The sequence below is a fragment of the Sarcophilus harrisii genome, chromosome 3 (assembly GCF_902635505.1).
Source record: "Sarcophilus harrisii chromosome 3, mSarHar1.11, whole genome shotgun sequence".
Classification (NCBI taxonomy): domain Eukaryota; kingdom Metazoa; phylum Chordata; class Mammalia; order Dasyuromorphia; family Dasyuridae; genus Sarcophilus; species Sarcophilus harrisii.
Window position 1 is genome coordinate 610,554,560 of NC_045428.1, and position 15,004 is coordinate 610,569,563.

The 15,004-nt window shown below is 41.2% G+C and overlaps 1 non-coding gene and 1 pseudogene across 1 annotated transcript; both read right to left on the bottom strand.

Annotated features, from left to right (window-relative positions):
- Window positions 1-798: 798 nt before the first annotated feature.
- Window positions 799-1,793, bottom strand: LOC100924221 (annotated as a pseudogene).
- An 11,313-nt stretch (window positions 1,794-13,106) lies between these two features.
- LOC116423103 lies at window positions 13,107-13,208 on the bottom strand. Its single transcript, XR_004233575.1, has one exon. It is a non-coding gene; the product is annotated as a U6 spliceosomal RNA (small nuclear RNA).
- Window positions 13,209-15,004: the final 1,796 nt, after the last annotated feature.

A 15,004-nucleotide genomic window follows, 5' to 3' on the forward strand; every position in this document is an offset into this window, starting at 1 on the left:
CACTGTTATCTCTGTGGCCATTGAACATGAGCAAAATCCTATTTTGTCACACCTTCAATTTTGCAAAACCCTGCAGAGTAAAGAAACATTTTTTCCTCATGACAAAAATATTTCCTTAAAAATCTCTTAGCTTTTTAGAGAAGATATTGGGCCTGTGGCTCAGAAATGCCTTGTCATCTCAACTGTTCACAGTGGATTTAGGCTGGATGATACAAGAAGGTACAGGTAGTACAATTCCATTGAGCTCCCTCATGGTCCTCTGGCTTGAGATTTTGTTATTTTTACAATGGGCCTTTGATTTTTGGGTTATGGCAGCACAGAACCTACAAACCCAAATATTGTCATGAAAATCGTGTGTAAGTGTCCGGAGAGGAACCTCACATAGTGTAATGAGGAAGCAAAGAGGCTTTGATGTCCAAGGAATCCTGATGTGATCTCTGCAGCAGGGACCGCCTTGTGAGTGGGAACTCTAGGCATTGAGGACGCATGATCAACGGAGATGTCTCCTTCTCTTATTGGCTATGTGTGTGACCTCATAGACCCAATATAAGTAGTGGGGACCAGGAAGTAGGAGGAGTGCAGAGGAATGCAGAAGAATGCAGGAGTAGTGCAAGAAGTGCAGGATATGATTGTGTGGAATAAAGACTTGCCCGGGGGCTCTGTTGAACATGGAACCATGGCTCAGCAAGGCAGTGGATACAGATCTCGGAAGGTCTAATCCCTTTGGGGATTAGGTAAGACTGGCAATTCATAAAGAACCACTGCTTGGTGAGGCAGTGGCCAGAGATCTCTGAAGGCCTGGGATTAGGCACAATCAGCAATCAGTAACTTCTGAGGGGGTGGTTGCAGTTATGCAATGTAATGGTGTTGAGATTAAAATGTGGCCCTCTGACTTGGAAAAAAAAGAGCAATTTCTTTGGTTTGCTAGTCAATGTCAATCTGTAGATGTCTATTACATTTTAACTGCTGCTTTTCTTCAAGTGAAGGAACTCGGGAGATAGAATTTGATCTTTTTAAATGCCTCTGAGTTAACCTCTATTTCATTAACTTCAGATTTTAGTTTATCCAGCTTTTTCCTTCGCATCTCAGTTCCTTGTTGAAGCTGTTTCATCCTGACCTTCTGATGTATCAGTAAGGTTTGCCTGTAGGAAGCATCATCAGATCCCATACTCAGTTTCCAAGCCTCACTGATCCAACCCCCATGTGCTAAAACAGGTCAGGAAGGTGTTGAATACCATGTTTTTACATAATGATCAGGGTGGCTTAGAAGATTTGTAAGTTCAAAGGCAGGGGACACCTTGTGAAGTGGCAGGGAGCTTGTTTGGAGAAATTGTCATTTTAAAATTGGAGACGTTCTGAACGTTAAACTGGCTATGGCCAGGAGACCATGAGCTACCAGATGGATGAATTGTTGATGGTTGGGGCAAAGTAGGTGAAATGACAGGCATGTGGATGCGAGAGGTCTGATGGCCTTCTTGCTTTGTCTGTTGTGTTGAGGTATGTGACACTGGATTAGATGCAGGATAAATAGTACAGAGACTAGGCTGGTAGACTCCTTGTTAGGATTAACCTGAGACAGCCATCTGGATGTTGTGACACCTGCTGAACTGTACTTCTGGGAGTTGTGATGTAAGGTCTAATGTAGAGATAGTTTTCCTGGGGACTATTAAGTCCAGGTGGAGGTGCACCATGTCTGTGAAAAGATGTGGGAGTATTACCACCAGTCTGAATATCTGGGTCTAAAGTTACCATAATGGGATAGTTTGTTGAGAAAGGTCAGATACTCCTTTATAATCCGAGTGAAATCCAAGGTATGATGTTGAATTTGAAACACGAGGATTTCACAAACATCAAAGACCTGTAAAACTTGAGTTGGTGTTATATGTGGCTTCAGTTGAAATAATTCAGTGTTGGGACTGACCACCTGGGAAATGTCCATCACTGATTCTGTGAGTTAGTCCTACTTCCATTCATCTGACTTCCTTCCCTTCCATTGGAATTACATTTTGTCCAAGCTGGGAAAAGTATGGTGTTGAGGTTCAAAAGGAGACCCCAAAAGCTTGGGGTCACAGAGTGGTGTCGTAAGGTGTCTAAAAGAATTTGCTTGAACCCCTCTCCACGTCAAGGGACAGAGTTTATTATAATTATAATGTCACAATTGAAGTGGACTAAGTTCCAAAGAATTTGGAAGAAGCAGGAGAAAGAAGATAAATGAATAGGACAAAAAGACACCAGAACTTCATTTTTAATGGCTTTTTTGTTCTTCTAATTTTATGGCTTACAGGTAGGTTCAAGGAGTGGTCTGTTCACTATGGTCTCAGGAACTTGATTATCACTGACCAGCAGATTATCTGATAGCAGATTGTCTATGCCAAGGCCAGAAGACTTTAGAATCATTGACAGATTGTTAGGACAATAGCACTCGAAGGTCAGGAGACTTTAGGATTACTTCTATATTTCCCTTAGAAGCTGTACCTCCTTCAGTCCCAGAATCAGTGGAGAAATCCAAGTGTCCTTCTCCATAACAGAACAGCACAACAGGCCTCCAGGTTATTAGGATTCTGCAACATGCACCTGGACACAACTTCAGGGAGCTCAGGACATTGTTGTCACAGGCCAGGAAAAAGCTGAAAATCAATTTGGTGGCTTCCTTGGACCATGTGTGTGCTGCCTCCTGCTCAAAAGGCAGATAGAGGCCTTAAGGAAAAGTTTTCATCTCCTCTGTCCAGGCATTTTCCTTAGCGCAGCCACCACCGCCGCCCTCCCCCGGCAGGGAGGACACCCGAGCCCTCCCTCCCTGCTCAGGCCCCCCTAATCTGCGGCTGCGGCTGCCACCACTTCTCGTGGCCGAGGGTAGTGGTGGGACAGGCTGGATGGCCCGGGGGGCTACGGCAGCGACGACTGCTGTACCAGGAGCTGCAGGTAACAGTAGCGGCAGGAGCAGTAACGGGCTCCAGAAGCGAAAACAGTAGCGCCGGCGCGGCAACAGTAGCCACAGGCGCCCCAGAAGGAGCAACAGCAGCTGAGGCCCTGCTGTAACAATAGCCCCAGAAGCGGCAACAGTAGCGGTGGGCACGGCAACAGTAGCCGCAGGCGCCCCAGAAGCGGCAACAGTAGCGGTGGGCACGGCAACAGTAGCCGCAGGCGCCCCAGAAGCGGCAATAGCGGCCCCCGAAGCGGCCATAGGAGCGGCAGGCGCGGCTATAGGAGCGCTCTGGTTCTCTTGGTTGCAGAGTCCAAATCAAAAGCACAGCCCTCTTCGCCTCCAGAGTCAAGGGCAGCCTCTCCCTCACATGTAGATTTCCCCCCCCCCCAAAAAAAAGATCTAATGCCTACCCTCAAGGAACATCCCTTCTGGGAAGGAGATTGCCTTCAGAGCTAAAGGGGAGACTTGGCAGGTTTTAGCCTAGAGGGACAAAGCTGGCCTCCACCCACTCCTGATGCGAGCTTTTCTCCTCTTTCTGGGATGTTGCAGAAATGCCATTTCCCCTATAGCTTAACGCCCCCCCCCCCCAATCTATGCAGACAGAACTTGAGGAGAAATGGAGAAGCCCCTGGAGAAGCTTTTGGCCATCCTTCTCCTAGCTCTCTGACCCCGCCCCTTCTCAGTCTCTGGGTGAAGTGTCACTCTTGCCTCAGCCCCTCTTTTCTTGGGGCCTATGTCCTCTATTTTCTCTAAACTTTTTTTTTTTTTTTTTGCAAACTCAGTAGTTCCTAGACAGTCAGTGATCACTCCGTGTCTATAACTTTCAAACTCTCTGATCCAGCCATAATACATGATGAAAAAGCCTTATTATGAATTTTAGATAGATGACTAGAGCATTTATTAAATGATTATCCCATGGCAGTCACCATGCTTATTAGCAAAGGGAATCCAGATATAACAACAAAGAATTCCTGACCTCAAGGACCTCAAGGGAGAGATATAGTGATGAATCCAGGATAACTAGTAGATTGTGGGCTCTTGGGAGTGGGAATATGGGGTTACTCTGTTCAGTAATAGGGAAGGTCGGTGGAAAGAGTTTAGAAGAGAAGATAATGAATTCTGCTTGGGGTATATTTGGTGATAGCATAAAGGGGTGGGGTTCAAGAGAGGAGATGTAGAGTTGGATTAGTTCAGCAAAGGATCAAGATAAGCAGAAGAGGAGAGAATGCAGGGGAGTCAGCCTGGGAGAGGCCTGGAAGTCATGGTGAGGATGAAGGGTGCTCCACACAGGAGCAAGGTGAAGTGCTGGCTTGGGCACTTCTTTCAGTGGGGGCTCTGAGGAAGTACCTTATAGCATGAGAAAGCTTACAAATGAAGAACACTAGGAGTCAGGAGTGGAGCCAAGAGAGGAGTGATCACTCCCTCTGTGCCAGCCACTGCACTAAGTGCTGGGGACAGAAATGGACTTCCCTGGAATCAAGAGGCTTCCAGTCTACTAGAGGGAGAGGATGCAGGAGAGTGTAGGGGCAGGGCACATAGAAGTCGGTCAGCAACAAGGAGGGGCACTCAGTGACCCTCCCTCTCACCTGAAGGAGGGGAATTGTTGTCCCCTGTCTCATCAACCCTTCGGAGCAGTCCAACAGCCTAGGGGAAGAGGGAAGGCAAGCTACTAGGGTACCCCTGTGAGGCCATTCCCTGCTGGCTCCAGGGCATTCTCAACTATCCCTTGAACTCCAGGTCCCATCTCCAACTTCCTATTAAAACATGACTTTAGTTAATTTTGCTCTGATTTTTCTCTCCCAATACGATTCATAATGATATATGTATTATAAAAATTAATGTACATGTGTAATCAGAAAAAAGAAAACAATCAAAAAGAATATTCTCAAAAAATCTACTCTATCTTCTCTCAAATCCATATGCCAAGTTTTCACCATTCAGTTTATCAAACTCCAGTCTTATATTATTGTCACTAATTCCTTGCCTTCACATTCCGCTCAGTAGGGTTAGAAGTCACACTGCTGACTGGATCCACTACACGTGTGTTATCTAATCTTCCTGGCCCCAGCTCTTCTTTCCTCTAGCTTCCCACAGAAATCCTTTCTCACATTCTCAGGGGATGTCCTTTGAGGAAACCAAAGACTTTCCATGGGAGTGTTTTCTTTCCCCCTTAGTCTTATCTCATGACCCTTTGTCATCATCTCTCACATTTGCTTCCACACTCCCATCTCTGTTGGATAGGGTTAGAGTCGGGTTAGAGTCGGGTTTTCATCTGGCCAAGACCATTCTGTCTTCACATTAGATCTTCACATCATCCTTTCTTCTCCTTTCTAGTTTACACCTAACACCTCTCAGATTCTTTAAGCTTCAATGACTCCCCAGTTCCCTGGTCCTTTGCTGCTACCAAAAACATGTGCTAGTCTTTTTTTTATTTTTATTTATTCTTCATTTTTTTAAATAGGAAACTATTTGTTCCGATTACATGTAAAGTCAATTTTTAACATTCATTTTTGATAAAATGTTTTCCAGATCTCCCTTCTTTTTTCTTCTCTCTCTTCCCTAAGATAATAAGCAATTTGTTATGTTATATAACTTCCTATGGTCAGAAGTTTTTTTTTTTATTATTGTTTGCTCAATTTCTCACCTTACTAGGTGTGTTTTTACTTTTTGTTAAAGTGCGGCTCTGCTTCCAGGGTGGAGGGTTCTCTATACTAGACTTCAATGTTTTGTGTATTTGTTTTCAGAAATACTTCTAAAAGTATCTCTGTAAATTTTCTGTTCTTCCAAGATGGTATGATGCAAGGAGAGGTGTTTGTTTCTCTGTTAAAATAAGCTCAGATCTGTAAGTGACCACAAGCATTCTTTTTGCCCTGAAACTGTGAGGAGGGAAAAACCAAGAGAAAGAACCTGGATAGAAGCTTCCCTTGTAGGAAAAGAGGGAGAGATCATGAAAATCTTCCTTCAGATATTATACATTGTTTTGGTCTATCCAGATCACTTCAGAGTGATAATGGCCCTTCCTTCACCTCACAAATTATTCAAAGTATAGCAGAGGCACTAAACATCTCCTACCACCTGCACTCTGCCAAGCATCCTTAATTATCGGGTGAAGTAGAAAAAATGAATCAAACTCTTTAAAAAGCCCTAATTAAACTTTGCCAAGAGAAAAAGCTTACAAAGCACACTCATGAAGAACCTAGATATTTTATTGATTTGCAGAAAAGGCAAGTGCATAGAGGCAAGAACTTAATCCTTAATCTCCCCTCCTTTTGGTTGTGTCCTGGTCTTTCTAGTTTTGTTCAGAAACCATGCTTTCTCCTTATCAGGACTGTGGGGACACTGTCTTTTCTAACTTTGGGGTTGCTAGCACTGATAACTTTTTTGTCCCCAAAGTTGTTGTCTTCAATTTCTCCTACATAGTGCAATTGGTATTTTGTTTTGACACAATCCCCCACTTTCTGGGTGAGTGTTTTCTACCACAGATTTTTAAAAAGTCTCTCTTTTCCTTTTTCTTATAAAACCAACTCCACCGGACCCCCTGTGGGCTCTCTGAACATCTGCAATGCTCCCATGCCATTAACATTTCCAGCAGTGACTTCACAGCCACCACAAAGGAAGTTGATGATCAGAGAGTCATGGTCTCACGGGGAAAGCAACCCTCAATGCTGTCATGGGCCAGAACTTGAAACAAGGTACTACGTGGAATTGAGGAGACAATGGTTAAATCTAGTTTAGCATTGATTTAATCCTACAACAAATAATGGTTTCCTAGTGATATGATTGGTTTGTACTCAGTGTGGGGCATATAAGCTAGAAGCCTCAGCCAGGGAGATTCAGAGATTCAGAGACAAACAAACAGAAGGCTGGAGGCCGAAGGCTGGAGTCCAAGCCCTTGGACTCGGATTCATCGCATCTCACACCACCTTGGTGGTAAGCTCTCCTCCACTTCTCACTGAAAACAGGACTCTAGAAGGGCTCCAGAAAATTAGTCAAGCCTCAAGTGAAGGAGACAAGATAATAAAGGATTTGGACTTTAACGCCTGGCTCCACTTGGTGATTACTGAACGGAAATGAAGGCTGCTCCCAGAGACCCCAAGAAAATCTCAACAGAGAACATTACATTTTAGAGAGAATATTACATTTTGGCCCCCAACGTGGGGTTATTTTTCATTCCCTGTGGCAAAAAAGAAATGCCTGTACTTATAGGCTTAGGAAAATAAAATATATTTTATAAGGCTTAGCTAAATTAACGCTGGGCACTGAAAAGGCAAATCTTCTCATATCCTTATCTAGAGGGATAGAATAGAAACAATCTTTAATGTCTACAACCCAAAGAGGCCATTCTCTAGGCAATTGAGTAGGAGATAGAAGTCCAGGCTGAAGAGTTCCCATAGTTTCCATCTGTTCCTTTACTCTTCTTAAATCAGTCAACATCCTCCATTTTCCAGATTTTTTTTTTCTTTTTTTTCTTTTTTTTTTTTTTTTTACAACAAATACAGGGAATTTCAAGGACTTAGAGAAGGTTGTAAGTGTCCTTGGTCAAGTTGCTCTTGCAGTATATTTACTAAGGCCTGAATTTTATCTTTTGTTAAGGGCCACTCTTTTACCCATACTGATGTATCAGTTTTCCACTGAATAGGAACAGGTGAGAGTGCAGGCAGGCCTTCAACAGCAACACTATCTAAAAAGCTGAAGTACTCAATTGTAATCTTATCTGCTGTAAAATGTCTCTTCCCCACGGATTGATGGGGATTTTTTCAACCACGAAAGGAGTAAAAACTCCTGTTTCATTTTCAATTGTCTGTCTCATAGGGCAGGACTAACTTCTGCTGCTATTGATCCTCCTATACCAGACATACAGGTGTTTGCCTTGGTCTTTGGCCAGTGACTGGGCCAGATAGTACCTCTAATGACTGTACAATCTGTACCTGTGTCTACCAATGCTTCCGATGGTATGCCATTTATATAGATAATGAGCATAGGTCGATCAGCTTTCAGAGCTGCAGTCCAGAATATTCCTGGACTCTGCTGCTTGGAGTCAGAATCATCAGATTGCTTATTAGGGATATGTAACAGTAAACCTGATGCTACTACTTCTGTTTGATTTGGACTTTAACCTCTGGGTGTACTTGTGGTGATTATTGAACTGAAACGAAGGCTGCTCCAAAAGGGCCCAAGAAAACCTCAACAGAGAACATTATATTTTAGAGAGAATATTATGCAATGCTACCTTTTGATCCTCCTTTTTCAGACAACATGGATGGGGGAAAGGAGTATATACTGGCAAAGTCACTCCAATGGGACTTTTGTTGAAAAATATCACTCACTATATACAAACTATCGTACTGCAGACCAAGCAGATGATTGCAAGTTCCTATCTCCCCTGTTCTAATGACCTGCGACCTTACCTGTAGACATCTCTGAGTCTTCCATACTATCTCTAATAATCAGTCAGTCCACTGGAGAGCCTATACTTTAACCTTCTCTTTAAACTATCTATGACTCTTCTCACATCAAATTCACAGTTAAAATTTTATTACATGACCTTGTCCAAGCACATTTTAGAGCCTAATCACATAGATTTCTCCATCTCTTTTCCTCTGGATTCTGGATTATTCTTTCCTTGTGGCAATAACCTCAACAAGACCCTTCCATTTTTCTGGACTGGGGTCTTTATTTTAACCTTTGAAGTTCCCCCCATGGCTATCATTTATTCTGCTTGTTCTTGTTTACCTTCCAATGTATGTTGTTGTAATCCTTACAAATTGTTAAGCCATTAGAGTTGATAGAGACAATAATTATCTAATTTGGCATGGTTCAATGATTGATTTGATCTTGGAAGGAGATGTTTTGGGCCGGAACTTGAAACAAGGTATTAAGTACAACTGATAGACAATAATGCTTGTGTTCACACATCCCTTGAAGTTCTTAGGGCCAGAGAGCACTCTGGGAGATAACCCAGAATCCCATCTCTCCAGAAGGAGGAGTTAACCTTTGGGAGATCATATATATAGAGGAAGCTCTTAGAGCTCCAAGGAGTTACAATGGGAACATTGACTGGGGTCGGAGAGGAGTACTCTGGGAGGAAGCCCACAAGCCCTATCTTCGAGGCAAGAGAGATTCATTGCATCTTCCAACTTGGTGCTGGCTGGAGGCTGAAGAAAGCAAAGGCAGAAGCCAAGGACAAAGCTGCAAGAGCTCTTGGAACCAAGCAGAGAGACAGGCCTGAGCTAACCGGGCTATATTGAAGGACACAGAAAAAGATCTGAACTTTTATCAGCTGGCTGTGATTTTGAAGTAATTATTGATTGTAACTGAAACTAAGGCCGCCTCCAGAAAACCTCCCCAAGAAACCCTTTCTCCCAGAGAGAACCATCTTATTATTATTTTAAAGAAGAAAAAAACACCAACACCTATCAATTTCTGAAAGTCATTTAAGATGTTTAGCTTAAGGAAATTTTTTGCATTGTAGGCACCTTAGGATGTACTTCATATCCTAAATATTGAAAAAGAGCATAGGGAATTATTAAGGACCATGCCTAGGTGAAGGGGCAGGTCAATTCTCTGAGAGCCTCCACAGTTGTGAATCATCACATCTGAAGAAGATGTAAAGCAGTCTTTACTGACACAGGTGTTGTGGACTGGGAATGAGATAAATTGGAGGTAGATGGAAAAGATGAGAGGTCAGACAATGCAATGGCTTATATCATCATCATCATCATCATCATCATCATCATCATCATCTTTTCACATGAAGAGATCCATTCTACAGGTCAGAATTAGACCTCCAGCAGCCACCAGCAGGTGGCTCCCTTATCCCAACAGTGTATGTATGTGTGTATGTAGAGATTTGTAAGTGAGTGGGTATGTGTCCTGTTGTGTATGTATATAGATTTACATAAATGTTTCCATGGGGAGCTATAGCTTGCTTCAGGGAGACAGGGAGGAGGAAAGGAGGCAAAAGTAAAGTAAAAAGTGCACAGTATTGAACAAAAGAAAATCTACAAGGAAGCAAAGATGGACTTAATATAATACCTTCTATTACCACACATGCTTTTCTGAAATGAAAATTTATTGTTACATATTTTGAACAGGTTTTATTTTGTTTTTTCTTATTTTACATTTAAGTTTTAAATAAATAAATACACTTTTGAAAAGTGGAGAAAGGGAGAGATAAAGGTGGGGAAAGGGAGCATCTGGGAAATAGAAGCTAGGATCTTGGAGTCTGGAAAAAAGTTTAGTCTTTGAGATCCCCAGTCTTTATTTCTCCCTGTTAATGCATTATTACTCCTTAGGGAACCTACTGTTGCTATTTACTTTTTATTCATAGAGCTCTATGCTTGTTTCTATACTTTTGGGCAATATGGTCCTTTCTTCCTTAGTGATAACATTTATGTGGAGCTTGAAAGGTAGACTTTGCCTGCCATACTATCTGTGTCTGGGCCCCTAAGACTGCAGAAAAGGGAGTTTGGATAACTTCCACTGAGATTTCCTGCCATTATGAGATGGTAACCTGATCTTTCTCCAATTTCTATCCCCCCTTTTCCTATTTTCCTCCCTATTCTCATTCCTTTTTTTTTCCTTCATTTTTTGATGTGTTTAATAGGTATATTGTGCAAACCAGGATCTCAATTATAGAAATGTTCTTAGGTCTCTCATGGGGATCGATGAACAAAATGGATGCAAAAGATACGTATGGGCACAGTTTATTGCCAGCATATGGCTTGGCAATTTTGCATAGTCTATCATAGAAGTGATTCAGATTTCGTCTCTTCTTGCACTGTCTCCTGAAATTTTATTTCACAAATATTCATGTTGTCTCACTTTCAGTAATTTTCAGACTTATTGGAGTTCTATTGTGGGTTCTGTTGATCAACTAGAGATATGTCTGAAGTTAGGGACTACCCCTTCTACCAGAGCTAACCTATTTATTCTTCTATGATTATTTGTTTTTCACATGGGGAGAGCAGAATCACAATTAATTCGGTTTCACCTGCGGAAGTAGGATGGCGACTTTGCAACACAGCACTGAAGTGATCTGTTACTGCTCCAGAGTCTTCAACAAATTGACAGGTAGAGAGAGCAGAAGAATACACTTTATATCTTGACAAAGTGAGCTTTTGATGAACTAATTGCTTTTTATTTTGTTTCCTTGCATAAGTTAGGTTTTCTTCTAAAGGAATCTGTTTTGATGTTATTTTTACTATTTTGAATTCCAGTATTTAAAAAAAAGGCTTTAAAACACACAAAAAATAGCATAAAAGCATCATACAAAAGAATGCAAAATAAATATTTGTGATATAGCAAAGTCTCAGCAACCCATCTAAGGAAAAAAAGTTATTTCTCCTTATCATCTTTGTAGAGAAATTAAAGAAATCTTTTGATAATTCAAATTCCAGGCAAAGTAAGGAGAAGCAAAATCTTTTCCTCAAAACACATAGAGGTGTTGCTGTTTCTAATTTGGACAGTAGATGTCACTTGAGACTTGGCTGTGAAAGTTTTCAAGCTGTAAAACATATATAAATATAATTTTGCTTATTTAAAATTTTGTCCTCTTTTATGGGTCTCGAGCCTGGTGACTTGTCAAGACAAATACCAAAGACTCTTCACCACTTGACTTTCTGGCCAGCAAACTTATTGTCAATTTCCCAAAATGACAACAAAATATTAGGAAGCACCACTGGCCACAAAAGAGTCTTTAAATTCTGTAAGGAACATAAAATTTTTCTCAGTCTCTCTAACTAGTAAGAAGTCATCACTGTGGTGCACACTTAAAATCTGCTTAAATTCATCTCCTTATTCTATTCTCAGAGGATTTTCATCAATGAAAGTCTTTCTCCATCAAAGACACCCAAAGAAAGCAAATTTTAATTTTTTTCAAACTCTATTCCAAATTGAGGAGGAGTAGCTTAAGGTACAAAAAGAAACATTCAAAACAAATATAGAAATATAACATATTTCCTTTTTAATTTTTTTATTTTTCTCCAGTTACATTTAAAACATTTTCTTACATTTGGTTTTAAAACTTTGAGTTGTAGATTCTTTTCTTATTCACACCCAGCCCCCATTAAGAAAGCACATGTGAAATGACAGAAAACATTTGCATAAAAGTCATGATGTAAAAGAAAAGAGAGAGATGGGGGGAGGAGAACTGGGGAAAGGGGAAGAGGGAACATTTCAGTTGGCTTGAATTCATGGAGGACTTTCCAGGTTTTTCTGAAAGCATTCTACTCAGCAGTTCCCATAAAACAATAACATTGAAATACAATTTAATCCTTACATTTACCTTTTCTTTCAGAGAAGATCTGACTTGTTTAGTATACAGTGGAGAGCCTCTCCACAGCAAGAGTCCCTAAGAGAAACAATGAGGAGGCTTTGGGGAGGCTGCTTTGCTTGGGCCAAAGTAAGGGTGATAAAGTTCTGCAGCTGGAACATTCTCCTATCCAAATCTCTCTTTTAACACCAATGATCTCTTTTGAAATTTAACAAAGAGGAAGATGGAAGCAAATCTCCCAATAATTCATCATTTATAATAAGGAGCATGTGACCTGATAAAAAAGGAGAGGTCTAGGGGTCTTGGCTCTGGCCACAATATGCCAACTTGAGGACACGATACACTTTTACAAGCACAGAACAAAGTACAGAGAAGAAATCATCTAATTGGTCAGCACCACAGAGGTGGTGACAGATTGTCATTGGCTGCTTCCAAAGAAGTAGACATAGGTGCCACGTGTTATTCACTCTCTCATTCACTACCTCCAAGGAATATCTTTGTAAACTTACAAGTCCCAGCTACTCCCAGAAGTCCCTGGCAACAGACTTACTGGCAATTGGGAAACTTGATAAGATCACCCTAATTGTTAAAGATGGGACAAGGACAGGTTCTCCTGGTCAAGTTGTCCTGGTTTCTCAGGAATAACCCAGAAACCTTACAAGAGGTTCTGAAACAATTCCGAGACAATATTTTATGAGACTATTGAGAGCAAAGTATATCTTTAACTCCTGGCAACTGTATCCTTAGTGTGTAACAAGAGGGAAGGAGATGTGGATTCTAGCACACCTAAGCTTCTCCACCCAAACATGAGAAAATGGGCTTCAGATTTAAAAGCATCATAATAGAATAAATTAGTCATTTTGTACAAGGAGAACTGAGTAAAAGAAAAAGAGCAAAAAAAGAGAAAAAAATATGGAGCACTTCATGAATTTGTGTGTCATCCTTGTGCAGGGACTATGCTAATCTGGACCATTCCAATTGTAGTATATGAGCTACCCATGTGAGTACCTGCCTCTCCTTTACTGTTCAAAAAGGGGGGATGGTTCTTTAAACTCCCCCTACCTTTGGCCAAAAGGGAGAAAAGTCAGGTTCTCTATTCCAAAATCACCCTGTCTCTTTTTACTATGAGCAGGCACTCTATTTCCAGAATCAAAGCCCAGCAACCAAACTGTGTCCTGAGACTGGCAGAACAACATTCCTTTGCACTCAACATCTGGATAACCTCAGCCACAGAAAACTCTGAGAATAATTCCACATCAGCACTAGCTCACTGTTTGGCCAAGCATGTGTAATCCTCATCCTCCATTCATGAGTCCTGCTAGGAATTACATTTGTGTATTGTTGCTATTACTTTTCTATGGTCAGGACTACAGCTCACTCTGCATTTATTGATATAAATTTTGAGATTCGCCCACACTAAAGGGTATTTCCTCTGGAGGACCCAGAGCTCATATGTCTAGTTTTCCTCTTTAAATGGAGTAAAGAAAGCATTTTGTGTATGACCACTGTTAGGTCTTTGATTTGATTTTATTATTAGAGTTAACTATAGTTTTGATACTGTAAGATAGCTCTATGGTTTCTTCAGTTAATAGCTAGTTACAGAGCTCCCTTGACTCTCTCATTTGGGGCTGCTCTAGGGAATGTGGAGCTCTCTAAGGCTACTGGTGACAGTTCTGGCCAACTGCCATCTCAGTCTGGTCTCCACACAAGAACCTCCAGAAACATGGGCCTTGTAGTCCCAAAAGGACAGAGAGATGGGCCGACCATCTATTTAAGGTTTTCTAAGGTTGCATGTAGACATTTCTGAGGACAAATATAGATAAGGCAGACTTGAATTGTGAACATTTTCTCAAAAGCTAGAAGATATTTCTTGGCATTTGTTCTCGACTAGTGGAATAATGGCTCAACAACCACTCAAACCGAAATGCCTGGATCCACTCCCCAGAGCAAATCAGCAAGTATCCCAAGGACTTCTGCCTCTCCTTTGGAATTTCCACCTACACTTCAGGGCAGATCATTGTTGTTGTTGTTGTTTTTTTTTTAGCTTAATGTAAAAACAATAAGTTCACAATCAATAATGGTTACCAGCAAAAAGTTTCATTTGGTTATTTTTTTGTTCTTTATTTAACTTAATTCTGATTCCAAAATCCTTCACAAGTCATGAAGGAAATCATCCCTTTTTGATGACTTTCACATAAAGTGAATGAATGCATGATAGTTTACCCACAAATCAAAAGAATACAGATTGTGATTATCCTTGAGAGCCTAAGATGTTGTTTCATGACAGCCCCTAGGGCTGAAGGGGAAATCTTTAAAACAGGCTAACTGTATCCAGCTAGACTCCCTGGTGAACCTTCAACATATCCCAGAGGAAGAGCCGTTGAACCAGTTTCCGTATATTCCATAATCAGTTGGCCAACCTTGCAGCCAATGAGGGTGGTACACACACATACCCACATACATTATGTATAATGTTTTATGGCTATCTTCCCTTTTTATTTTCACAATTTGGGAATTGGTATAAATATAATCCTCACTTTACAAATATGGAAACTCAGGGAAGAGCAGTTTTATGAATTTTCAGGGATCAGAGACTTAGTAAATATTTTCTTTGGCAGCAGGTGGTTCAGGGGCTCAGGAATCAGGAGGAATTGAGTTCAAATGCATCCTTGGACATTTACAGTTTATACATAGGCAGGTCTTTTAACTCTTTTCTCCCAGTTCTCTGGATGTCCAGTGAGCAAGACAAAGAAATGGAAAATCATTCCAACATCTTTGCCAAGAAAAAGCCAAACGAGATTATA